The following is a 27723-nucleotide window of genomic DNA, read 5'->3' on the forward strand; positions in this document are numbered from 1 at the left end:
GGGCACTGCAGGTTACTATTAATCCCTCCCACACACAAATTACTGTGTCTATGTACAATCATAATATAAATTTTTAAAATAATTTTAATGTCATATCTGCTTTTCCTTTCTTGTCTGTGTGTAATGGATCCCTTTGGCTGGCTGCAATTTGTAGTTCCACTTCACATGTTTCAGAGATTTGAGCTAATCTTTTGATTGATGGCTGCAAGTCTTTTATCTGCTTAGTGGGCTTGTGATTGGCATTGTACCTTTCGTAATCTCATTGCTTGTACGGCCACTGTGAATTTGAATCCTGAACTTGTTTAAATTGGAGTTTACATCTTGGTCACTCTGCAGTTAAAACCATTGCCTTTATCAAAAATTATTGCCTCATCCTACTTCTGCAACCACTGTATGCTATCTCTTCTCCTGTATTCTCCACCTGTGGCCTTTAATATATCTTTCCCTCTGTCATGATTATAAGGAGGTCAGCATCATAGAATATGAGTTCCCTGATTTGGGCTGTTAATCTGGGCGGCACGGTGGCACAGTGGGCGGCACGGTGGCACAGTGGTTAGCACTGTTGCCTCACAGCGCCGGAGACCCGGGTTCAATTCCCGACTCAGGCGACTGACTGTATGGAGTTTGCAATTTCTCCCCACGTCTGCGTGGGTTTCCTCCGGGTGCTCCGGTTTCCTCCCACAGTCCAAAGATGTGCAGGTCAGGTGAATTGGCCATGCTAAATTGCCCATAGTGTTAGGTAAGGGGTAAATGTAGGGGAATGGGTGGGTTGCGCTTCGGCGGGGCGGTGTGGACTTGTTGGGCCGAAGGGCCTGTTTCCACACTGTAATGTATTATAATCGAATCTAATTTAATCTGGTCCAATCGTAGAATCATCATGTTTGGAAGCAGCCCATTTGTTCCAATGAGTCCACATTGAACCTCTGAAGAGCATCCCATCCAAGCCATGCCTCCTCATTCTCCCAACCCTATCCCTGTAACCCCGCATTTCCCATGACTAATCCACCTAGCTTGTACATCTTTGGACTTTGGGAATAAAGTGGAGCACCCAGAGGAAACCCACACAGACATGGAGAGAATGTGCAAACTCCACACAGATAGTCACCCAAGGCTGGAATGAGGGAACCTTGACTGACAGATATAAACGAGAGTGTCAGGGATTCTATTCATTCTGAGACCTGGCTCTGAGGAAGCTGGAACATCGTAAAGGAATTTCCATGTATAAATGAAGGATAATTTGGTAATGGGATACCAGCCGATGTGGAGTTTTTTCACCCTCTATTCTACTCAATCTGAACTGGCAGAACCATTGGCTTCCTTTACCTCTGATTACTATGTGGTGGCTTATGTCTCTTGCTGGAAATGGCCATGATTGCTCTCTAAGTCAGTGGCTACTTCAGACAGTAAGTGGTCTCAAGTATATGAATTGACAATTTCAATAGAGAGGATTGAAAAAAAGTTGAATAAAATAGTAATCATCTGAGGCATGCCCATAAACTCACATCATATGCTGATCTCTCATATATGAATAGTGGTAAATGTATTTCTGTGACTCTTTCCATGGTCTACCCACACTGTGGTTTTGCCTGAAGGAAATGTATTTCTTTCCTGTTTGGGCTCTTGGGAATTGTACAATACATGGACTGTGTATAGTTCATCTTTATTTTTAATTGATTGCGAGAGATAGGCCAGGAAATCTTGAGAATTCATTTTTCTTTAAATTGTGCAATATAAAATAAAGATAAAGTTACTGTAATAACTCAGAGAAAGACAATTGGTGGTGAGTTTAACCTGAGAGTCACCACACATAAGGAAAGGGATGAGGTTGAGAAGGCAGGAGCTTTGTGGTTAGTTCAGCTGTTCAATTCCCACGTTGGCATTATTCTGCATCACAAACCAGCCATCCAGCCAACTGAGCTAGTTAACCCCCAATTGTGTAATGAACTCCTTCATATCAACAGGAACCACTGAATCAGGTTGATAGACCATTGATCAATGTATCATCAAAAAGAAAACCTCTCTCCCTCCTTGCTGCAGTGGAGTGTCAGCCACATTAATGTACTCATAACCTGAAATGTGACGATAAAGGACTAAGAAGACAGATGTTATTCCATCATCTATAACAACTGAAACAGCAACTATATAAATTGATTCAACTAAATTTAAGAGCTCACCAAATGAGGAGTAACTGCGTTTAAATCATAATTTCACAATCCAACCTGATGAACTATCCCAATAAGTGGTACATTAACAGAAAATTGGTGAGTAGCACTGATTTGAGGAAACTGACTGAATTAAAACCGTCTATCGTGTTTTCTGCCATTCTTGAATTAAACTTTGGATGTTAGTTCATGTTCAGAATGTAATGCTCCAAATCACATTTTCTCTTTTTAAACTAACAGAAATTACTTTGAGACAATACAATCATCATCATTTATTGTGCTGAAGCATTGAAATGCAATCAATGCAATCTCCGTTGGGATTTTAACAAGTTAATCAACCTATTAAAAGACTAACTTTTAACTCCCTGATAGCTTTGGAAGCATGGCCTCTTAAATATAATTGTAGTTGCCCATAGATTTCAAGTGTTGACTATCGTCTTGCTGTTCTGAGGACTGAGAATCACAGAAGGTCATTTCCAAAGCATAGGTCTGCAGCATGCTATTAAAAGGAAAGGACCTTTGAGAGGAAGTATGCAAGAATTACTGCAGGGAAAGGCTTGCTCTACCTACATGTTTTGTTTGGATCAACAAGACCCACATGGTCACTGAGCTCTTTTTAAAGAACATTAATTCTGGCCATTTTCTATTCCATTGGGTGGACCTAAAACACCTATTCCATGGGTACGATCCTAAAACACAGTGGTATTGGAAACCTAACTACATTGAAGGACCACATAATTACATAATTAATACGTACCTGTCTGCTTTAAAAGGCCCATTTAAAAATAGTGGTGGTGGGGGGGCAAGTTAGATTTGTAATTTTAGTCATACAGTTACTGCATTATTTCTAGGATGGTATAGAGTCCAAAATTAGGGCTACTTAATGTTTGTAAATAAACTGAAAACAATTTATTAAATTTGCCCATCTTTGTGAATGTTACATTTTTAATATATAGAGGAATAGAGTCATACAGCATGGAAACAGACCTATTGGTCCAACCAGTCCATGCCAATCAGAATCCCAAATTAAACTAGTCCCACCTACCTGCACCTGGCTGATATTTCTCCAAACATTTCTTATTCATGTACTTATCTAAATGTCTTTTTAATGTTGTAATTGTACTCACATCCACTACTTCCTCTGGAAATTCATTCCACACACTGACCATACAGTCATAGAGTCAGAGAGATGTACAGAATGGAAACAGACCCTTTGGTCCAACCCATCCATACCGACCAGATATCCCAACCCAATCTAGTTCCACCTGCCAGCACGCGGCCCATATCCTTCAAACCCTTCCTATTCATATACCCATCCGAATGCCTCTTAAATGTTGCAATTGTACCAGCCTCCACCACTTCCTCTGGCAGCTCATTCCATACACATACCACCCTCTGTGTGAAAAAGTTGCCCCTTAGGTCTCTTTTATATCTTTCCCCTCTCATCCTAAATCTATGCCCTCTAGTTCTGGACTCCTGACCCCAGGGAAAAGAATTTGCCTATTTACCCAATCCATGTCCCTCATAATTTTGTAAACCTCTATAAGGTCACCCCTCAGCCTCCGATGCTCCAGGGAAAACAGCCCCAGCCTGTTCAGCCTCTCCTTATAACTCAAATCCTCGAACCCTGGCAACATCCTTGTAAATCTTTTCTGAATCATTTCAAGTTTAACAATATCTTTCCGATAGGAAGGAGACCAGAATTGCACGCAATATTCCAACAGTGGCCTAACCAATGTCTTGTACAGCCACAACATGATCTCCCAACTCCTGTACTCAATACTCTGACTAATAAAGGAAAGCATACCAAACGCCTTCTTCACTAGCCTATCTACCCACGACTCCATTTTCAAGGAGCTATGAACCTGCACTCCAAGGTCTCTTTGTTCAGCAACACTCCCTAGGACATCCATGGCTTTTTAAAATCTTTCTCCTCTCATCTTATAAATATGCCTCTAATCTTGAAATCTCTCATCCTAGAGAAAAGACACTTCCCATTCACCTTATCTACACCACTCATGATTTTATAAACCTCTACAAGGTCACCCCTCAACCTCCTACGCTCCAGTGAAAAAAATCCCAGTCTATCCAGCCTCTCCTTATACTTTAAATCCTCCATTCCTGGCAATATCCTGGTAAATCTCCTCTGAAACCCCCTCCAGTTTAATAATATTCTTCCTATAACAGGGTGACAATAACTGGACACAGTACTTCAGATAAGGCCTCAACCAACGTCCTGCACAACCTCAACAAAACATCACAACTCCTATACTCAGAGGTCTGAACAATGAAGGCAAGTGTGCTAAACTACCTTCTTTATCACCCTATCTATATGTGACGCAAATTTCAAATAATTTTATTTAGGGTAAATTGAAATTAATCCTGACTAATGTGAAATACAAGCGAGAGTTTCAAAGGAACTAATACAGTTGGAATTATGAATGAGCTGGATACCTTGTGACTGATTATTTCCTGAAGGTGTTGACACATACTTATTTAAAGTTTGCTGAACACTGGCAGTTCTCCAGTATCTCGCCCAAATGGTCACTTATTATTTTTGCTTCAGAGATCATCACTGTTGACAGGCTATTTAACTGTGAATGGGGTGGGTGTGGAGAGTGGGAGGAGATAGTATCAGAGCCAGACCTGACCCGACCTTATCCTTATTTTGTCCCTAAATGTGCACTTCTAAGCTCAAGTTACTGGTTGATCATTTGGATAAATCACTTGGCTGCAAATGGCCAATGAAATGGAATTGAAAATCAAGACAGTAAGAGGGATGTTAATTTGCTGTGAGCTCATTTTGTACCCACTAATTAATACAATACCTTATATTTACATGAGACCAGGTGATTCTATTTTCATATCTAAAAGAGCATTAAGACAGAAAGCAACATAAATGACCCATCGATTGTAACAAAGTAAACTCAAAGTAAATTGATAAGTCATGGAGGGAGATACCTGTAGTATACCAGAAATTCAAGAGAGTCAAGGAAAAGAGGTGAATGTAGTGGCCATCACTAAGGAGAAGATGCAAAGGAAGCAGAAAGGTCTGAAAGTGGATAAGATATTAGCCCACTGTCTGAGGTCTTTCTGCTGAAGTTAAATCGGAACCCCCCCCACCAGCCAGTGCCTCAAATGCATGTAAATATAGTCTTGGAAGCAGAAAGGTCTGAAAGTGGATAAGATATTAGCCCACTGTCTGAGGTCTTTCTGCTGAAGTTAAATCGGAACCCCCCCCCACCAGCCAGTGCCTCAAATGCATGTAAATATAGTCTTGAATAAGTAAGAGATGCCTTTGATTTGTTGAGATAGAGTCACACTACAAGGTTTGTTTGTTTTCTTGATTTGCTACTGTACAGAACCTAACTATGTTTGTGACTATGTATGTACATGAAGATTTTTTTATGAATAAAGTATGCTTTTGAAATAAAAATCTTTAAAAAGTGGATACATCACCCAGACTAGAAGGACTAACCTCAGGGTTCTGAAAGTGATAGTTGAGGAGCTTGTGGAGGCAATGGTGGTGATTTTTCAGGAATCACCAGAGTCAGGGAAGGTCCCAGGAGACTGGAAAATGGCTGGTATAACGCTTCTATTTAAAAAGGGAGGGAGATAGACGATAGAAAATTATGGGCCAATTAGTCCGACCTCAGTCAATGGAAGATTTTAGAATCCACTATTAATGATGACATTACAGAATATTTGGAAGTGCATGGTAAAATAGGGCTGAGTCAGGGGTTGAGAAAGATACCAGGCACTAGTAGATTTCATGAAGGAGAAGTCATGCATGGCAAATCTTTTGGAATTCTTTGAGGGCAGAATGAACAAGTTGGACAAGGGAGAAGCAGTGGACGTGATTTATTTGGATTTCCAGAAGGTCTTCAACAAGGTGTCGCACAGGAGACTGGTAAATAAAATCAGAGCTCAGAGGTTTGGCCAATTTACAAAAAGCAGGCAGTAGTGCTAAAGGCAGTTGGTGACTAATGTAGTTCCACACGGGTCAGTGTTGGGACCATTGGAAAAAGGAACTGAGGGCATTGGAGCTAAGTTTGCAGATGACACAAAAATAGGTGGAGGGACGCGCTGTGACGAGGAAGAAGGACTTGCACAGGGTAGGAGAGTAGGCAAAAAGTGGTGGATGAAATACAATGTGGAAAAACATGAGGTTATCCACTTTGGTGGGAAGAATAGTGGTTCAGACCATTTTCTAAATGAGGAAAGGCTTCAAAAATCTGAAGTGCATAGGGATTTAGGAATCCTAGTCAGAATTTTCTTGGGGTTACTCTGCAGTTACAGTTGGCAGTTAGTAAGGCAAATGCACTATCGGTATTCATTTCAAGAGGGCTAGAATGCAAGAACAGGGATGTAGTCCTGAGGCTATATTTGGAATACTGTAAGCAATTTTAGACTCCTATCTAAAGAAGGATGTGCTGGCCTTAGAGGGGTCCAGAGGAGATCCAGAATAATCCCGGGAATAAAGGGCTTGTCATATGAGGGGTAGTTGAGAACTCTTGGTCCATACTCAATGGAGTTTAGAAGGATGAGGGGTGATCTGGTGGTAAAATACAAAATACTGATTGGCCTCAATAGAATGGATCTGGAGAAGATATTTCCACCTTTATGAGAGTCTAGGACCTGAGGGCACAGTCTCAGAGTGAAGGGACAACCTTCTAGAACTGAGAGAAGGGGGAATTTCTTCAGCCAGAGGGTGGTGAATCAGTGAATCTCATTGCCATAGAAAGCTGTGGAGGCCAAGTCTTTGAATGCATTTAAATCAGACATAGATAGGGAATGAGGGGCTAAGAGGAGAAGTCAGGAGAATGTGGTTGTGAAACATATCAGGCATGATCGAATGCAGAGCTGTCACAATGGGCCGAATGGCCTAATTCTGCTCTTCTATCTTACAGTCTTATGATCTAAGTTACTATTATCACCATTCACATAATGAATCAGGTGGAAATGTTTGAATCAACAATTTGTGAAATGTCAGTTTGATTTTGGAATGTTTCAAAATAAATCAATATGTACATTCATGCTGCGTCTAGCTTGTTCTTGATGTAAATAAGTAGAGAAAATCCCATATCCCATAGATACATCAAGGGAAAATGGATAACTACTGCTTGAATGAATTAGAAGAACAAATCAGGGTTCTGTTTCTGCATTGACAGCCAGTTTTGATCCTCATGACCTGTCCGACCTGCCAATCTTCCTTCCCACCTATCCGCTCCACCCTCCTCTCTGACCTATCACCTTCATCCCCATCCACCTATTGTACTCTGTGCTATCTTCTCCCCACCCCCACCCCTCTCATTTATCTCTCTACCCTGGAGCTCCCTGCCTTCAGTCCTGATGAAGGGCTTTTGCCCGAAACATCGATTTTCCTGCTTCTCAGATGCTGCCTGACCTGCTGTGCTTTTCCAGTACCACTCAAATCTATACCTAGTTTTGATCATGAGTCATGACTCTCTAATTATTCCTCAAGGCAGGATATCAGCATCATTGGTCAAATTTGAATTTGGACTCAAAGCAATATTGATGTTATTGTGAAATCATTTTAAAAACAGTTTTTAAACCTTGGCAAAATCCTGTAACTTATTTGGCTCTTTTTCAGGAAAGTATTTATTAATTTTGCATTAAAGCTGAGACAAACACTCCAGAATCGTAACATTCATATTGTTGTCCTTAAAAGGAATAGAAAAAGAGACTTGCATTTATATGTGCCTTTCACAACCTCAAGATGTTCCAAAGTGCTTTATAGTCACTGATTCAATTCTGGAGAATTAGTCCTTGTTCTAAAGTAAGAAATGCAGCAGCCAATTTGTGCACAAAGGTTCCACAAACATGAATATGATAATGGCCAGATCATCCAATTTTGCAAGGTTAATTCAAGGATAAACATTGACCAGGGCCATAAATATTGGCTCTTATTCAAACGATACATGGGAGATTTTTACAACCATTTTGGAAAATAAATGGGCCTCGATTTAACATCTCATCTGAAAGTTGGCACCTCTCGTAGAGCACCACTCTCACTAATATACTGCAGTGTTAGTGTAAATTTTGTGTTGACGTTTCTGGAGCAGAGGTGGAGCAGGGAGTGGCACTCTCATATGCTTGGTTTCTGCCTCATCTTAGTGATATGCATGTCTCAATTTTTAATGCATAATCCAGACTTCCCAGTCATTTGCCCACCACCTTCAGGTAATCTGACTTATAATATGTATGAAGAATCAGTCAGTGCACCTTCCAATTAATGCGGCTTCAATCTTGCCCCAATTTATTTTGGTTCCCGATACCAGTTTGAATTGGTCGCAGATGCTCATGGTTGCACACACCAATCACGGATCTGAGCTGAAAACGATAATGTCATCTATGTACAGGCAAGGACTTGACCTGCAATCCACGACTGCTGGGACAGTTATTGCCAGCAGCCGGAGCAGGGACTCCAGTGACCAGAGACTGGAGCAGGGAGCAGGGACTCCCCTCCCTCCCCCAAAAGGTCTGCTGTGGAAAGCCCTTTTAACCATTTTTTCTGACCTGTATAACGAAGGATTGTACCTAGGTACTCTACTTAAGATGGTGCTGTAAGTGGTGACTTATAAACTTTTCATTGTACTTGTTTAAATACTTGTGACAAGAAAGCTAATTCAAGAAAGCAATTTCACTCTCAAGTCCCATCCTCCCCAATGGACTTGTCAAATGATCTCTACAATACACAAACAAGGCAGGAGAGAGAGGGCAACCGTTCCTGGGTTTGAGTGGGAAGTATTTTGATTCCCATCCATTGAGGCTGCAGTACTGGTGTTTGTATAGAACAGTCAGATCCAATTGTGGATTTCTTCCCAGAGCCCATTGCTGAGAACACATCCATCATGTAGGTGTACAATATTCTGTTAAAAGCCTTCTCCTGGTCCAGATTAAAAGGCACCCCTTCCTGCTACAACTCCCCTTTCCCAACCCCTCCCCCCCCTCATTTTTCACATAGGTGATTGTATCCCTGAGTAGTGTGTGGCTGTCCAAGATCTTCATGCATGATACAGCACAGGTTTGGACAGGGTGAAGCACTGACCCCAGAGCACAGCCGATCTGGCTGGCAGTGACCTTGGACAGAATTTTGAAACCTGCATTCAGCAGTGAAATTGTCGCCAATTCCTAAGTTCCTCCTTCTCCTTTCTGCTTGTGATGATGTCCTCCCCTCATGAATCCATTCACTGGACCAATATGTAGGCCTGAGTACATTCTTTACTTTTGTGTTGAACCATCTGTTGGAACCTTTTTCATTCACACGGTAACAATAACAACACTGTTTTCCCTTAGTTTTTATCATCATAATGGTTGAACGGTTAATTTGTTTATTACCTTAAAGATACTGAAGAAAAATTAATAATTTGTTACTGCTGATTTCATTCTGTACTAATTGAATGTAAATAGGTTAAAGCTTATGTCCAACAGCTACATGGCCCTTGGTATTGTAACAGCAAACAGCAGCCTGAGAAGCAGATGTGTTATCATGTTAACCATTGACAATCTACTATCTGATTGTCTCTGTTTAATGAAGGAGCAAGTCATAAAACCAGGAGAAAAGTGCTTCTCAAACAACCTGCTGGAGATTAAGCTTAAATGAAAGATTTTACAGATAACAAGGCTTCTGTTGAGCTTCATTTTAACTGCCTGTACTCCCTTGGCTTCCTTTAATTTGACCACAGATTTGTTTTGGATTGTTGCTCTGTGTGTCCATCAATATCTATCCGCCTTTTTCCAATTCTCCAAGTGTTCTTAGGTTTTCCTGCGCCATTCTGTTTTATCTCCCTTTGAAATACTGACTGTAAGCATCTCGATGATTGAAAACTCTCTGTTTGATTCAAGAGAAGTATAGTACTGAGCTAATCCAAAAGTACTTTTCCATTTACTCTTGAGGAACATGCTGCTTTCATTTGGCATTATAGTGAACAATTTGCATTATGCAAACAATCAGAGCTGATTACAGAAATGTTTTGGGACATCCATAAAATCAGGAAATAAGAAATATGAGGAAAACGTCCTTTAGACCCGAGAGGCCTACTGTACATATCTGACCTCTCCTACACACTGCCTGCCTGCCTATATATACACACACACACTCACACACACACACATAGCCTTTAACATAAAAATCTCAAGATGCTTTCAAGGAGAATTAGAACACAAGATATGAGAGGAACATATCATGTTACCTCTGGAATGCTTGATAGTTATTCCATATATTACTAACAGAATATTTTTATTGAAAAGTAATCTTTTTCTCCCCACCCTGTAATATCCTTAGATCAGCTAGAGCTAAAAAATCTGGCAAGTGTCACCTCCACAATTTAAAGGTAAGGAGACACTGGAATTATTTCGTTAAAATGTATGAGACGTGGATGGCATATAGCTAAAGGAAACAGATAGACCAGAGTAGGAGGAATAGTGGGAGAGAACAGGTTAATTGGTATTGGTTATGTTATGTACAATTTTGCTCCCTTTATTTGAGGAGGGTTGTAGTTGTTTTGGAGGCAGTACAGAGGAGGTTCAGGAGATTGATTCCAGAGATGAGGTGTTTATCTTATGCAGAAAGATTGAGCAGAGATTTAGGTCTATACTCACTGGAGTTTAGAATGAGAAGCGGTGAAAAGATACTAAAGGGGATTGATAAATTAGACATTTCCTCGTGGGAAACGAGAAGTCATAGGTTTAGGATAAGGGGTAGCAGATGTAAAATGGGGATGAGGAGAAATGACTTCTCTCAAAGCAAAGTAAATCTGTGGAATTCACTACCCCAGATTGTGGTGAATGTTGTGACGTTGAGTAAATTTAAGGAATAAACAGATAGATTTTTAATTAGTAATGGCTAAAGGGTTATGGAGAGTGGCAAGAAAATGAGATAAGATCAGCCATTAGGGTTAGTGTTAGGGTGATCGGGTCAAGGGGCTGAATTGCCTACTCCTGCTCTTCTTCTTATGTTCTTATTGTTCTCATGTACCAAAATGTATATTAAACCTAAGGAAGGATATATTGCTCTTGTAGGGAGTTGGACGCATAGTTTTGTGAAATTTATACAGTACTTGGACTTCAAGGATTAAGTTACTTAAGAGATTATACAAACTCGGGGTTAGTACATCTGAAATTACTTTCTCTATCACAATGTATTATTCTGTCGCAGTAGTCGTTATCTAATTCTTCCAATTGTTCTGTAAGAAGTAAGTATTCAGGACAAGAGGAGATAAAAAATCTGTGTCAGATGACTGAGCACTAAACAATTGAATAAGATTTGTTCAACTATTGTCCCCACAAGTTCTGTTCTGAGCATATTTGGTAGCTTAGAATTAATGCCATAAGCCTGAATGTACAGTTTTAACTAATTCAAAATCTCCACTTATCTGATTAGGATGACTGTGACCTAGAAATTAACTTTGTGGATTCTAATGTTGTGCAGACTGAAGTATTGTGATCATATGTAAATATTTGTACACCCAGTGTGCACTCAACCTTCCAATTCGACTCATTTGTAAGTTTGTTCATGATTGATCCAATGTGTGTGTGGTATGAAATAATGTGAACAAGGAAGAATTCGACTTTTACCAGGGTTATTTAGATATTGTTTTGATAATTGGCAGTGGGGTAATGACAAGCCACATTATGGCTTAAAAAGAATGGATTTAAATGATCCACAATCAAACGAATAAAGCAAATCACAGAAAATCCAGTCTGCCGCCTGAATTGTTACTTGTGCACATCAGTAGGTGCTGGGCTGCACAGTGAAAATGATAAATGTATTAGTCCTTTGTCATTTATGTTTCTGTAATAGTCTGCAGTAGCTAAGTGTGATAGATGGCTCTATGCAAATACAGCATTTTACTTAGAGACAAGAAACTTGAAAAGTGCATTGGATTTAATGAAAATTAGCCAACATTTGCGTAACTTTTGCATAATGTTCTTATTGTAAGAATCCTTCATCAAGATTTTTCAAAATTATGAAACATTTTTCAAATTTTCTTTGAGCTATGTGAAAACTGGCCACCTCCTGTTCTGCAGCATCATGTACAGATAAAAACTTTGATAGTGATAAATTTTAGTTCACTGAAACCATTTTATTTCTTGTTATATATTTCATCCTCTGCTAATCACCAAACAGTAAATTGATTTCTGCTTCTGACATTTGGATACACTCATGGCAATGACAATCATACTAATCATTTTGTCCTAATCCTCCCACACATTTTCACAAAAATCTATCAGATTACCAGCCCCCTTCAAATGTTCAGATGAATAATGTGGTTGGAATGCTAAGGAATAAAAGGTTTATTTTCCATTTAGTGAACACTTCTAATCCATTCAACAAACCATACAATTGCTTCTTCAATATAGTTTAGACTTTGATTTTTTAAAGTTTTTTATTTAAGTAGTAGTTATGGACCTACATGTCGCAATGTAGAACTGACCCATGCAGAGTAGAAAGATCTCATGCTTTGAGCTAACTGGTCTTAGATGTAGGGATAGTAGGGTCAATACATTAGCTCACAATGATGCTTATCTAGAGAGGGGAAATTAACGAATGTTGTGGCTTGTGCTTACTATTCCATGACTGTTGCTGGAAAGTAATTATATATGGATATTGGTAAAGATTATTTCAAAGATTAATAGGCTATTCATAATCATGCCTAAAGCTCAGAAATGATCACTGACACTTGATGATAAGAAAAAACTCCCATATTTATTCATCTATTCTCATTCTCCACCTATCGTCACTAAATCTTAAGGAGAGAAGAAATAACTATCTTCAAAATGATTATCACAATATACACTTGCCATTTCGACAGGAAAAACAGTGGCATTGTTGTGCATCATCTACTTAATGTGCTGTGGTATCTTGACAAACCTCCTTCAACATTTAGAAGGACAAGGACAAAAGTTAAATGGGAACACAATTACCTTCCCCTTCCCCTTCAAGGCAGCACAATGTGTGTGTGTGTGTGTATGTGTAAATCTGGAACTCCCTTCCTAACAACACTATAGATTTCCTTATAGTACATGACCAGTATTTCAAAAACATGACTCATCGCCACTTTTTCAAGTGGTTAGGAATGAACAACAAACATTGGGCTAACTTATGATGTCCACATCACATAAATACTCTTTATAAAGATAATGCAATAAGAATTTTTTTTCCATTTTGCTTTTGAAGTTTTGAAATTGCTTTTTGTAAAATGGCACATCTATAGTTTCTCAGAGAACCAAAGGAAAGGAGGTCAGAATCAGAAGAGGTGCTGAAAAGCTGAAAGCATGATTTATGAGGCAGGTTTTCAGGATGCTCTTGAAAGTGTGGTGACAGACCACTTCACCGTGGTAATTTTAAATAGTCTCCTGTCCTATAAAACATGTACCACTAGGCATTGTGTTTTATGGTAACAGCATTCACAATAACTGCCAAAGCATTCCATCTCCTTGATGTACAATGACGATTGTGTCATTGACATCTTTGCTATCATTGCTCTCAAGGTTATCAATAAATCATTTGTGACTTAATTAATGAAAAAGTCTAAGGAATACCCAGATCGAAAGACAAAGTTTAATGTAGAAGGACGTTGTACACTTGGTTAAGGAACCACAGATTGATACTTGTGATAATGTTAGCTTCCTCATGTCCTCTTTGCAACATTTATTTTCTCCCCAAATTAATTGCAATTAAGTCCTATTGATGAACACTTTCAAACACTTGTTTCTCAGCCTGTGAGTAGGAACACACTAGAGTGTCAGGCGCAAATTGAAATTAGGTGATGACTGAGTGGAGAATGATCTCCAATACCACTTCTCATAAATTTCCCCAAGGATAGAGCAGCTTTCAAGATGCAAGTATGTCTAACTCACTGATGTCTCACTGATGCCTCTGTTTTTAATTAAAATGTAAACCATGCTTTTGGATCAATAAGGAAAATTTTAGTTACTAAGTAATCTACTTAGTATCTTGTTTCGAACTGAGTTTCTGAAATGTCAGTGGTGTCTGCTGCATTATTTCTTTTATCCAGTTTATTTCATATTTTCATATTCCTATTTTGTGGGGGGAAATCACTAGCCTTGGAATCAGAGTCGGGGTTCAATGACAGAGTTTATTGTACAAGGAAATACCAGAGCTCTGGGGAGAGAAAGACACTAATAACAGTGATCAGCTGTGAGTGTTTTCTCAACCTAAAGCACATGTCAAGATACGTTTATACATTTTGTGATATAATAGGCCAGTGATGAGGTTATTGTCTCTTCAGCAAAGTTTGTTTATTGTAAACATTGCAGTATCATGCAGTCATTGTCAGTTCCAGCGCATCCTTTTGTTAATTTCAGTGTGGTCATTGTCAGTTTCAGTGCAGACATTGTCAGTTTCAATGTCTGCGGGAAAGTCCATTGCTATAATAATGGACACTAATCGCTCTTCTTGAAAGAGATGATGACTGCAGCGCTGGCTATTATCACTTTGTATTTGGTCCATATCAAACAGTTAACATTTCTATCAAAGGTGTTGGTTGGACCCAGACACTTCAGCGAGCAGTCTACGCTACTCATGTGTATTCTCTCCCCCCACCCCCCCGCCCACCTTAAACTAATCAACTAGGTTGTGAGTGCATTCTGTTGGCCGCAGACAGCATTTGTGTTTGCTCTGCTGTCTCTCTCTCTCTCCATATTGTGGTCCGGTGGCAATCTTGTGTGTCAAGTGGCCAACTGATGGCACAGTAGCCATCTTGTGTGTCCGTGTGCCTAGTGTCACCCTGCCCCGTGCCATTTCCCACTTTACCTATTACACTTGAATGTCTTTGAGAAATGAAATCAGTCTGGATTGTTCCTAATGACAAATTGATTGTTCCTCTGATAGTTCACTTGTATTGACAACGACGTGTGTGAAATTGAGCATAAAGAACAGGTGAGAGACCTAGGTTAGATCTCCAGTTTATGCTAAGGTAGGCAATTTCTTTGCTGTGACCACAGTGTGTGCTATTAATAGCTCCAATGCCCTTGAACAAACAAGGAAAATTACCGTAGGCTCCTACTGATCATTTTCCATGAACACCAGCCACCAGCATGTGGGAAGCATATGTTTATTGATATGTTATACAAGTATCTATTATTGACTCTATGTTATTTGAGTAAGTCCAAGCTATGAATTATTTCTTCATCTTCTGTTTGTCCTCTCATAACTGAAGATTCTGATTCAGGATTGATGTCAATCCTTTAAGATCATAAATTAACTGTTAATGCTGAGTTCAATTATAATCACTGGCCATACAAGTTTGAAGAATGGCAGATTCTTCTGCATCATCAGCTTTTGGTCCTAGCTGCCAACATAATCAAAGACCCCTCCCACCCCGGTCATATTCTCTTCCACCTTCTTCTATCAGACAAAAGCTACAAAAGTTGTGAAAATGCATACCAACAGATTAAAGGACAATTTCTTCCGTCCTGTTATCAGACTTATGAACGGACCACTCAGATATTAAGGTGAATCTTTGTCTGCACCTTCTCTGTAGCTGTAACACTATATTTTGCATTCTGTTCTATTACCCAGATGTACTTATGTAAATCATGATTTGTCTGGTTAGCACACAAAACAATACTTTTCACTGCATCTTGGGACATGTGACAATAATAAATCAAATCAAATCAAAAAATGTTACTCAAGTAAGTCCAAGCTATGAGTGATTTCATCATCTCCTGGTCATCCTCTCATGACTGAAGATTCCAATGCAGAAGTGGCATCAACATCACCACTTTTGGCCTTCCTCTATACATCAATTATTAAGCCTTGGTATTTGAAACACAGTAAACTAAGTTTTGATGGTTGCCCCAACACTGACCAGTTGGCTACTATGTGTTTACAAGAGAGGAGTTCCGCAATACAAAGGATTATAAGGCTTTCTTTTAGGCTTGCCAGCTTCAAACCAGAATATTGAAAGGTTTAACTTTTGTTTTCTTTATGTTTATACATCTCCAGCTTGAAGTAGGACAAATAGGATGCAGAACATTATGTAGTAAATCCTCTACTACATTTTATCAAGTACCATGTGATGGCAATGTAGCTTATCGGGGGTAATATCTAAAGAATTCTTGAATGGCGGTTGCTCATAATGTGCCTAACAGTTTGAAACATTTCTTACAAACAAGCCATTTTGGAATTTTTAATCTTCTAATTCCACATTATGAATTGTCTGTATTTTTCATCTGTATTTTTAGAGCAAATCTACATGAATATAAATCCAGTCTTCTGTGAGGTAGAGGAGTCAGTGATGGCTGGTTCTGTGCTGCATAGATTAAATAATGCAGTTATAGTGCTGAGGTTATAAAGGTAATGCTTCTATTTTCTTTAATATGCTCATTATCTGCATTGTAAGTCTTCATGCTCAAATAAGTTGAACATAAGCTAAAAACACTTTGTCTTCAAGAGACATTATTTGGAAAGATCATCCAGTGTATCAGGAGGTAAATATATGAAGTTGTGTGACATATTTTCAGCAAATTTGTAGTTTAATCTACAACCTATGGTGGCATTGAAGTTGTAGTGAGGGGTCTGGGAGATTCTACAGTTAGCGTTTCACAACCAGGCTAAAACAGAGGAAGGAGTGTCCAAATGAATTTTCCTTTTCCACAAGATTTCCACACCCTTTGTGGATGTGTTAATTGTTTTAAAAAGTCACAAGCTAAATTAAGCACTCTCAGTTTGTTCTTTAAGTTAGCCACAGGTGAGGTACCAAAAGATGGGTTGTTGGCTAACATGGTGACTTTATTTAAGAAAGGTGGTAAGAAGAAACAGGGAACTATAGACCGGTGAGCCTGACATCAGTGATGGATAAGTTGTTGGAGGGGATTCTGAGAGATAGAATTTATAGGTATTTGGAAAGGTAAGGACTGATTAGGTAAAGTCAATGTGGTTTTGTGCATGTGAAATCATGTCTCACTAACTTGATTGAGTTTTTTGAAGATGTGATGAAGAGGATTGATGAAGGCAGAGCAGTGGACATAATTTATGTGGACTTCAATAAAGTGTTCGACAATGTTCTGCATGGGAGAATAGTTAACAATGTTAGATCATGTGGAATACAGGAAAAACTAGCCATTTGGATACAAAAGTGGCTTGAAGATAGGAAACAGAGGATGGTGCTTTTTGAACTGGAGGCATGTGATGAGCGGTGTGTTACAAGGATCAATGCTGGGTCATTTATATAAATGGTTTGGATGTGAATATAGGAAATATTGTTAGTAAGGTTGCAGATGACACCAAAATAGGTGGTGTAGTGGACAACAGAAAAGGTTACCTGAGTAAACAGGACTTTGATTAGATGGGCCAAAAAGCCAAGGAGTACCAGATGGAGTTTAATCTAGATAAATGTGAGATGCTATGTTGTCGTAGGGCAAATAGGGGCAGGTCTTATACACTTAATTGTAAGATCCTGTGGAGTGTTCTGAAACAAAGAGACCTTGGAGTGCAGGATCATAGTTCCTTGAAAGTGCAGTCGCAGGTAGACAGGATAGTGAAGAAGGCTTTTGGTACACTTGCTTTTATTGGTCAGTGCATTGAGTATAGGAGTTGGGAGGTCATGTTGCAGTGGTATAGGACATTGGTTAAGCCAGTTTGGAATACTGTGCTCAATTTCTGCTATAGGAATGATGTTGTGAAACTTGAAAGGGTTCAAAAAAGATTTACAAGGATATTGCAGTGATTGGAGAGTTTGAGCTTTAGGGAGAGGCTAAATAGGCTGGGGCTATTTTCCCTGGAGCATCGGAGGCTAGAGGGGTGACCTTATGCAAATTTATAAAATCATGAGGGACATGGATAGGGTGACTAGTGAAGTTCTTTTCCTCAGGATAGGGTGTCCAAAACTAGAAGGCATAAGTTTAAGGTGAGTGGTGAAAGATTTAAAAGGTACCAAAGGGTCGACATTTTCATGCAATGGATAGAGCACGTATGGAGTGAATTGTCAAAAAAAGTGGTGGTGGCTGATAAAATTACAAAATATAAAAGGCATCTGGATGGGTGCATGAATAGGAAGGGTTTCAGAGGGACATGGACCAAATGCTACCAAATGGGACTAGGTTAATTTCAGATATCTGGTCAGCATGCATGAGTTAGACCAAAAGGTCTGCTTCCATGCTGTACATCTCTATGACTGTATGACTCTATATGTGAATTAAGTTAGATAAAAGAGGTTGAAGAAGGTTTGTGTAGAGCACAAAGATTGGTATAGATCTGTTGGACTAAATTTCCTGGAATTATGAATACTATGTAATGGTGCCAGGGACCCTCCCGACCTAAGTGAGAACTCTATTAGGATCAGTTTGTGATGATTGAATCCCCTGCTAACCTTCAACAATCAAACCTATCTCCCAGGTGATAGTATGGTCCACTGAGTGGCTGGACTATCTGGAAGTTGCTATAGGAAACTCCAGCCATTTTGAACACTTGAGTTTCATTTGTGTCACATTAGCCAAATAAATGATACTTTGGCAGATCATGTTGCTGTGTTGAAATATCAGTTTCAATGTGGCACGGTGCAGTTTCTGATGGAAATTTAGGTAAAGTGCCATGAATAAGATTCTTTCATTCTATAAAAGGATTTTAATAACAGGTGACTCTTCAGATTGCTAACATTAATCAGGCAACAAGGTTTTAAAGTGTATCTAATAACAAGAAGAAATATTCAAAAGAAAAGAGTTCTGAGGAAGGGTCACTGGACCTGAAACATTCACTCTGCTTTCTCTCCACAGATGCTGCCAAACCTGCTGAATTTTTCCAGCAATTTCTGTTTTTGTTTCAAAAGCCATTGTGTGATTTTTGCAATCCAGTGATTTGAGACATCAGTCTCCTTCTTGGTGACAGATCAGAACAGTCCTTATTTGTTATTTGGGGTCAGTCATAAACACAGATTCATGAGTACTCCAATTGAAGTGCAATCTTTGGCACAAAGCACCATGCAGCGTACCATAGAGACAAATACGTGCATTAAGTTGTACTATTGAAAATTTTGTCAGGGAAGTCCCAGTCATCCCAGGATGTGGTGATGCTAGTTCAGAGAGATATGATGAATGCTCTAGCATTAGGACTGATTTATCCTCAAGTAGAGTAGATGAAATGTTGAATGTTCTCTTATCAGAAAATTAAAGCAATCAGGAAGAGTACTTATCGTAAAATTGCTGGTGAGAAATGTAATTCTTTCCATTAGTTCATTCCTCTGTAAAAGTGTGTGATGTTATCACAGCATCAACTTCCTTTGAAATAACACCAGCGACAGCCTCTCCACTACCATATGTGTACTCACTACAGTATCTGGAAGCCTATTCTAGGTATTCATCTCTCACTGCAAAGATGTACTTCTTGATATGACATCTTTTGCAGATGTCTCTCTAAATTCCAATTGTTGAATTATAATTGTTTAAATGAAAACAGTTCTCCATGTTAACTTTTTTGATTCTATTTATAAGCACAAATCTTTCAGTGAATTCCCCAGATTCACAACAGATTGCATGTGAATTGTGGAAAAGGCAGACTGGATGGGCCAAATGTCCTATTTCATTTCACGTTTCATCCTATTCTCAATGATGAACTTCTGAATTTGTCTTGCAATTTATCAGACTTGGAAAATGCTCCACAGCTTTCCTATAAAATTGTCATTTCAGAATAAGAATGATTGACTTGGACTTTCTCTGATTTTGACTAATTCTATTTCAAAAATGTAACAACTTTAATTTTAAAAATCCTCCTCCTCTTCAACAAGGCTAGTACAACAAATGGATTTGATTTTGTTTTGGGTGGGTTTTGAAAGCACACAAAAGAAACTATTATCATTTTTAAAACATTTCTTTCTTCAAAATACGCTTCACATTTAAGCCTTTTCTCACTTTGATGAACACATCCTGAATCTGTGACTCAGACATAAATACAATATTAAAGAAAGTATTAAGATAACCTCTGTTGTGTTTCCTGCCTTTTATGCGAAGATATTTTAGAAGAGGAATCTTTCTTAACAAAAAGTTTCAATTTATCAATGCTAAGAGTGACTGAGAGCCAGAGCAGAGCGGCCTGGAGGCATAGAGCAACGTGGATCGGCTGAAAGCCAGAACAAAGTGGGCTAGAGGCTTGAAGCAACATGGAGTGGCTGAGAGCCAGGGCAGATTGGGCAGGAGGCCTGGAGCAGTTTGGAACAGCTGGGAGCCGGAGCAGAGTGGGCCAGAGGCTTGGAGCAGAGCATGGACGGTTGTTGGGCTGGGGTCTGGTGTGGGCAGTCAGTGGCTACAGAAGCCAGTCAGACACATATGGAAGCCTCTGCACTGAGCTACTGCAATGTAATGTTTATCTGTAATTTTTTTATCTGACTGTAATGTTTATCCTTTTAACTATGACTTATTTCTAGCTTATACTATGAATCACTATAAGGTAATGCAACTTTCTTTTATTCTTTTTTGTGTATCAAAGATTTGCACCTAAAATGGTTCCGTAAGAGGCAACATTGTAAACCTTTCACTGTACTGCTGTACTTCTGTATTTGAAAATAAGTGACAATAAAGGATAAACTATTCTGTTCTATTCCATTCTATTCACCTTTACAAATCAAAGTCCACTTGTCAACCAATGATGCAGTATAAATATTGGTTTTCCTGTTTGAATGCTATTTCTTGCAAATTGTACGAATAAGTAAAAGATACAAAGCATCAACAAAAAACATTTTTCCAAAACTATCAATTTGAATGGGAAGATGGTCACGTGTTCCTTTGTAGCTGTACCTTTAAAAGTGTAGGGGTGAAAAATTGAGGAGAAAACAGAAGCTTAACTTTTATATCAATGTGACACATTCATCTGATTTTATAGTAATCATGAAAAATCAATATGTGCAACAAAAGTAAAAGCTATCGTGAACATCTTCTCTCTGACTCATGACATTTTTTTCTTCTCTGATTGCTAAACTAGCTTTTGCCATTTGCTTGATCATATTATTTCTCTGGCCAAGTAGGACATGGAGATGGACTTGATTGGATTGGGTTAAACATAATAATTCAAAGTGTTTGAGACATTCACCTAGAGTTATCATGATTACGAGGGCAGTCAATAGTTTTACAGGGAAAAACTCCAATTACAGGATTATGGCTTATAATCAATAATACTGAAAACAACACTTATGATAAGCCACCAGGTACAGCTTGACTGCAAAGAATTCTTAAGAGGGTATACAAAAGACTAGCTGAATAGTTAGTATTGAAACAAGCAATCAGAAAAGAATTAAGATGCATTATATCTCCTGAATTCAGAAAAGACTTGCTGTGACAGTTCAGACTGTGGAATTTGAGGGATGGTAACTACAAACATATACACATGTTTGGCTTGAGACGAAAGGCTAGATATTTTAAGCTGTTCAGATAACAATCCTGATGAATACATTTATTTAAATAGATTACAAACTGTCTATTATTATTATCATTCATGAAGCTGACTCATTTGGTCATAATAAAAATCATTTTATAAGCATTAAAATCCTTTTATAGCCCTGTAGTCGTTGAAGAAAGAAATACTGATGCTTAAAACAGTTTGCACTGCTTATTTTGGGCATCTTTGTGTGTAGCTGGTTTTCCTACTACATGATGTCATAAAAATGTGGAAATTTCAAATTTGCAACAAAAACAGTATTTCCATATTTATATTCAGGCGTAGTCTATTCCTGTTGTAGAGTAGACAGGAAATCAGACAATTACAGTCAGCTTGTTACATTGTATGAGAAAGACTGAAAGAATAAACTATTCAGATATAATAGTGTTTGTTAGATTGCATTATCATTCTTCTCACATTGCAGGAAAACTAATGAACATTGGAGGAAAGAAAAATTGGAATGACTCTGTGGAAGAAAAGCTATGGCCTTTCCAGCAATGACTCGTGATGCAATTGGGTAAAAACAACACGCTGAAACACATGCAGTAGCGTTTCAAAGGGCAGAAGCTATAAGAAATAACTGGATATGGAGGTGGACTTAATGAAAATGAGAACCTTAATGAGATAGCACTGGTGAGTCAGCACAGCTGTTTCTGCCTGAAATAAACGAAGCACTTAAATTGACAATTTTGAAATTGATGTTAATGTGAATGGATAATGGTTATGAGTTTTTTGCCAATATAAGCAAACTGCCCATTTTAATGTGGGTGTTTTAAGCACTAAGGACTGTAGAGCATTTCACGACTTCACAACATCGCAAAGTACAGCCAATTAAGTACTTTTGAAATGTGGTCACTATTGTAATGTCTCGACTTATCACAGTGCTCCCTTCCAGAGAGATTGGAATGGCATTATATTCTAATTGCACATGATTAAGTCACTCCAATGAACAGTGTGTATCTTCCCAAGCTGGGATGAATGAATTTCAATACATCATGTAACAAGTATTTTTTTAATCTGACAGTGTAGCAAAGTAATTAATTAACTGTCAGATTACACTTAGCAAAAGTTTGAATGTTTGAATGAATTTCAACACATAGACACACCACATGCTACCCTAGGACCTATGGAATACAGAGGTTCAGATAAGATTAGATTACAGTGTGGAAACAGGCCCTTCGGCCCAACAAGTCCACACCGACCCACCGAAGCACAACCCACCCATACCCCTACATTTACCCCTTACCTAACACTACAGGCAATTCTAGCATGGTCAATTCACCTAACCTGCACATCTTTGGACTGTGGGAGGAAACCGGAGCACCACAGGAAACCCACGCAGACACAGGGAGAACATGCAGACTCCACACAGTCAGTCACCTGAGGCGGGAATTGAACCCGGGTCTCTGGCGCTGTGAGGCAGCAGTGCTAACCACTGTGCCACCGTGCCACCCACTAAACAAGCCTAATTTTTTTTAAATTTATTTTTGGAGTGCAGACCACTGACAAGGCCTTGAGAGGAGTGTGGTGAGCCTTTTTTACATAATGTCTATGGGAGATAGGATTTTAATCCAGCAAAAGTGAATGAATGGCAATATAGTTCCAAGTCAGGATAGTATGTGGTTTGGAGGGGATCTTGCAAGTGCTCCCAGATATCCATTGTCCTTTTCCTCCTGTGTGATAGAGGTCATGGATATGGAAGATGCTGTCATAGAAGCCTTGGTGAATAACTGCAGTGTGTTTTGTAAATGGTACACACTGCTATTTGTTCGTCATTAGTGGAGGGAATGAATGTTTAAGGTTGCGGATGGGGCTGTTTTGTCCTATAAGGCATTGAGTTTTTTAGCATTGAAGGAGCCACCCTTATCATAGAGGTACAGAATATTCCATTACACTCCTAACTTGTGCTTTAAAGACGCTGGACAGGCATTCGGAGATTCAGGAGGGGAGGCGATGGCTTACTGCTACTACCTACCATCGTGCGGCATGGTGGTTCAGTGGTTAGTACTGCTGTCTTAAAGTGCCAGGGACCTGGGTTCAATTCCAGCCTTGGGTGACTGTCTGTGTGGAGTTTGTACATTCTCCCTGTATCTACATGACTTTCCTCCCACAATCTAAAGCTTTGGTGAATTGACTGTGCTAAATTGCCCATAGTGTTCAGGGATGTGTAGGTTAGGCAGGGGTAAATATAGGGGGAATCTGGATGAGTTGATCTTCAAAGGGTTGGTGTGGACTTTCTGGGCTGAAGGGCCTGTAGGGATACTGGTACAGTACACTATTAATCCAGAGACTCAGGTAGTGCTCTGGGAACCTGGGTTCAAATGGCTGATTATGGATTTGACATTCAATAAAGATCTGGAATGAAGTGTGTATCTATGACCATGAAACCATTGCCGATTGTTGTAAAAACTTTCTGATTCACTTTAGGGAAGGAAACTGCCATCTTTACCTGGTCTGGTGTACACCTGACATAGAGTTACAGCAATTTGGTTGACTGTTAACTGTTGTATGGACAATAAATGCTGTCTTGACCAGTAATGCCCACATTCTGTGAATTTTAAAAAATGACCTAAGTTATTCACCTCAGAATTTCCAGTCACTGACCTGCTGTTATAGCCATGGTATTAATATGATAGTCCAGTTCAATTTCTGTTCATGGTAAGTCACAGGATGTTAATAATGTGGATTCAGTAATGATAACACCATTGAATATCAAGGAAGGATGGTTAAATTCTCTCTTGCTGGAAAAGACCATTGCCTGGCACTTATATGGTGTGAATGTTACTTTCGTTATCAGTCCCACTGAGGTGATTGGGACTAATTTATGGATAACGTTTTATATTACTGTCAATGTTCAATAATTCATAGAAACATAGAATATAGGAACCTGAGTAGGTCATTTGGTCCTTCAAGCATGCTAAACCATTCAATATAATCATGGCTGATCATCCAACAATGTATCCTGTTCCCACTTCCTCTCCATACCATTGATTCCTTTAGCCCTAAGAACAATATTTATCTCCTTCACAAAAACATTCAATGCTTTTATGTCCATCACTTTCTGTAGCAAAGAATTCCACAGGCTCACCACTTTCTGGGTGAAGAAATTTCTCCTCATGTCAGTCCTGTCCCTCAAATTGTGACCTCTTGTTCTGGACTGCATGACCATTAGAACATCCTTCCTGAATTTACCCTTTCTAGTCCTGGTAGAATTATATGGGTTTCTATGAGATTCTACCTCTTCTAAATTCCTGTGAATATAATCCTAACCGATTCATACATCAGTCCCACCATCCCAGGAATCAATCTGGTAAACCTTCATTGCAATCACTTCATAGGCAGAACATCCTTCCCCAGAGATAAGGGGACCTAAACTGTACACAATACTCCAGGTGTGGTCTCACTAACACACTGTGTAATTGAACCAAGACATCACTGCTCTGGTACTCAAATCCTCTCACTAAGAAAGCTAACGTGCCATTTACTTTCTTCACCAGCTGCAGCACCTGCATATATAATTTCATGACTTAACAACCACCTGATGAAGGAACAGCACTCTGAAAGCTAGTGTTCCCAATTAAACCTGTTGGACTATAACCTGGTGTTGTGTGATTTTTAACTATATAATTTCTTCAGTTGGTGTACAAGGACACCCAGGTCTCATTGCCTTTCCCCACTTCCCACTCTGTTATTATTCAGGTAATAATCTGCTCCCTGTATTTGCTACCAAAGTGGATAACCTCACATTTATCTAGATTATACTTCATCCACCATGCATTTGCCCACTCACTCAACTTGTCCAAATCACGAGACATCCTTCCATACTCCTCACTGTTCACCCTCCCAGCTTTGTGTCATTTGAAAACTTAGAGATACTTTACATTTAGTTCCCTCATCTAACGCATTAATGTATATTGTCCAAGCATAATGCTTTGGTCATAGTAGTCCAAGCATTAATCCTCACTGGTCACTGGCTGCTACTCAGAAAATGGCCAGCCTATTTACTACTTTTTGTAACCTGTTTGCCAGACAGTTCTCTATGCATAACAATACACTACCACCAGTCCCATGTGTTTTAGTTTTACATGCTAATCTCATAGGTAGATCCTTATCAAATGCCTTCTGAAAGTCAAAGTAAACCATATTCACTGAATCCCATTGTAACCCTACTAGTTATATCTTCAAAAACTTCCAGTAGATTTTTCAAGCATAATCTTCCTTTTGTAAATCCATACTGACTTTGTCCAATTCAGGACCATTAAAAAATGGAGAGGCAACGGTAAATACGATATGTCTGGGCATTTTCAATTTTATTAAATTCAAGCTCTCAACAATGATCTCAAAATCTAAAAAGTAAAAAACCAGTATGCCTAGAAGACCTATAACTGAGTTAACCATGCATTATTTCAAAGGGTAAAACTAATGCATACTACAAATTCTGTGTATTAATCAGTTTTCAGTCATCATGGAGTAAGTTTTCTTTTACAAGAAATCAATATTTTTGTATTTACAGTATTAAAGAAACCTGGTTGATGATCATTCTAATCCATGTCTCAGAATATAACGACAGATAGCAAACATGTTTTATAAATGTATATAAAAAATAGTAGCTAAAGTAAACATCACTCCTTCAGAAGATGAGAAGGGGCATTTAGTAATGGGATATGAGGAAATGGCCAAGGCATTGAATAAGTATTTTGTGTTGGTTTTCACAGTGGAGGACAAGAATAACATGCCAGTAATTGACAAAGAGACAAAGGTAGGTGAGGAACTGGAAATAATCATTATCACCAAATATGTAGTATTGGGCAAGCTAATGGAACTATGGGTAGACAAGTCTCCTGACCCTGATGGAATGCATCCCGGAATGCTAAAAGAGTTGGTGGGAGAAATAGCAAATGCATTTGTGGTAATTTTCCAAAATTCACTGGACTCTGGGGCAGTTCTAGCAGATTGGAAAACAGCAAACATGACATCACTGTTTAAAAAGGGAGGTAGACAAAAGACGGGGAATTATAGACCGGTTAGCTTAACCTCAGTAGTGGGGAAAATACTTGAATCTATTATTGAGGAAGAAATAGCAAGGCATCTAGATAGAAATTGTCCTGTTGGGCAGATGCAGCATGGGTTCATGAAGGGCAGGTCATGCTTAACTAATCTTTTGGAATTCTGTGAAGACATTATGAACATGATGGACAATGGGAATCCATTGGATGTGGTGTATCTAGATTTCCAAAAGGCATTCGACAATGTGCCACACAAAAGTCTGCTCCATAAGATAAAGATGCAAGGCACTATGGGCAATGTATTATCATGGATATAGGATTAGTTAATCAACAGGAAGCAAAGAGTGGAAATAAATGAGTGCTATTTTGGTTGGCAGTCAGTGACTAGTGGTATGCCTCAGGAATCAGTGTTGGGACCACAATTATTCACAATTTACAGAGCTAAATTGAAGTTGGGGACCACGTGTAATGTTTGCAGATGACACAAAGATAAGTGATCGAGCAAAGTGTGCAGAGGACTGTGAAATGTCGCAAAGGGACTTAGGTGGTTTAAGTGAGTGGGCAAAGGTCTGGCAGATGGAGTACAATGTTAATAAGTGAGAAGTCATTCATTTCAGTATGAATAACAGTGAAAAGGACTGTTACTTGAATGGTAAGAAATTGCAGTGTGCTGCTGTGCAGAGAGTGTCTTTGTTCATGAATCACAGAAGGTTGGTCTGCAGGTGCGACAAGTAATTAAGAAGGCAAATGGAATTTTGTCCTTCATTGCTGAAGGGATTGAGTTTAAAAACAGACCGGCTATATTGCAGTTGCATCGAGTGCCGGTGAGGCCATACCTGGAGAATTGCATGCAGTTTTGGCTTCCTTACTTGAGAAAGGATGTACTGATACTAGAACGGGTGCAGAGGAGGAGGTACACTAGGTTGAGTCTGGAGTTGAGGAGGTTGGCTTATGAGGAGAGACTGAGTAGACTGGGATTATATTTATTAGAATTTAGAAGAATGGGGGGGATCTTAGAGAAACATATAAAATTATGAAGGGAATAGATAAGATAGAAATAGAGAGGTGGGTGAAACTAGGACAAGAGGACATAGCCTCAAAATTAGGGGGAGCAGATTTTGGAGAAGGAACTTCTTCACTC

The 27723-nt window shown here is 39.1% G+C and overlaps 1 long non-coding RNA gene across 2 annotated transcripts in view; it reads left to right on the plus strand.

The window, feature by feature from the left end:
• LOC122552292 overlaps nucleotides 1–27723 on the plus strand; it is an 88760-nt gene that overhangs the window by 40823 nt on the left and 20214 nt on the right. For both annotated transcript variants that reach the window (XR_006312348.1, XR_006312347.1), the window contains exon 2: nucleotides 22001–22209. This is a non-coding gene — a long non-coding RNA (uncharacterized LOC122552292). The remainder of the gene's footprint in view (nucleotides 1–22000; nucleotides 22210–27723) is intronic.

This window comes from Chiloscyllium plagiosum, chromosome 8 (genome assembly GCF_004010195.1).
Source record: "Chiloscyllium plagiosum isolate BGI_BamShark_2017 chromosome 8, ASM401019v2, whole genome shotgun sequence".
Classification (NCBI taxonomy): Eukaryota; Metazoa; Chordata; class Chondrichthyes; order Orectolobiformes; family Hemiscylliidae; genus Chiloscyllium; species Chiloscyllium plagiosum.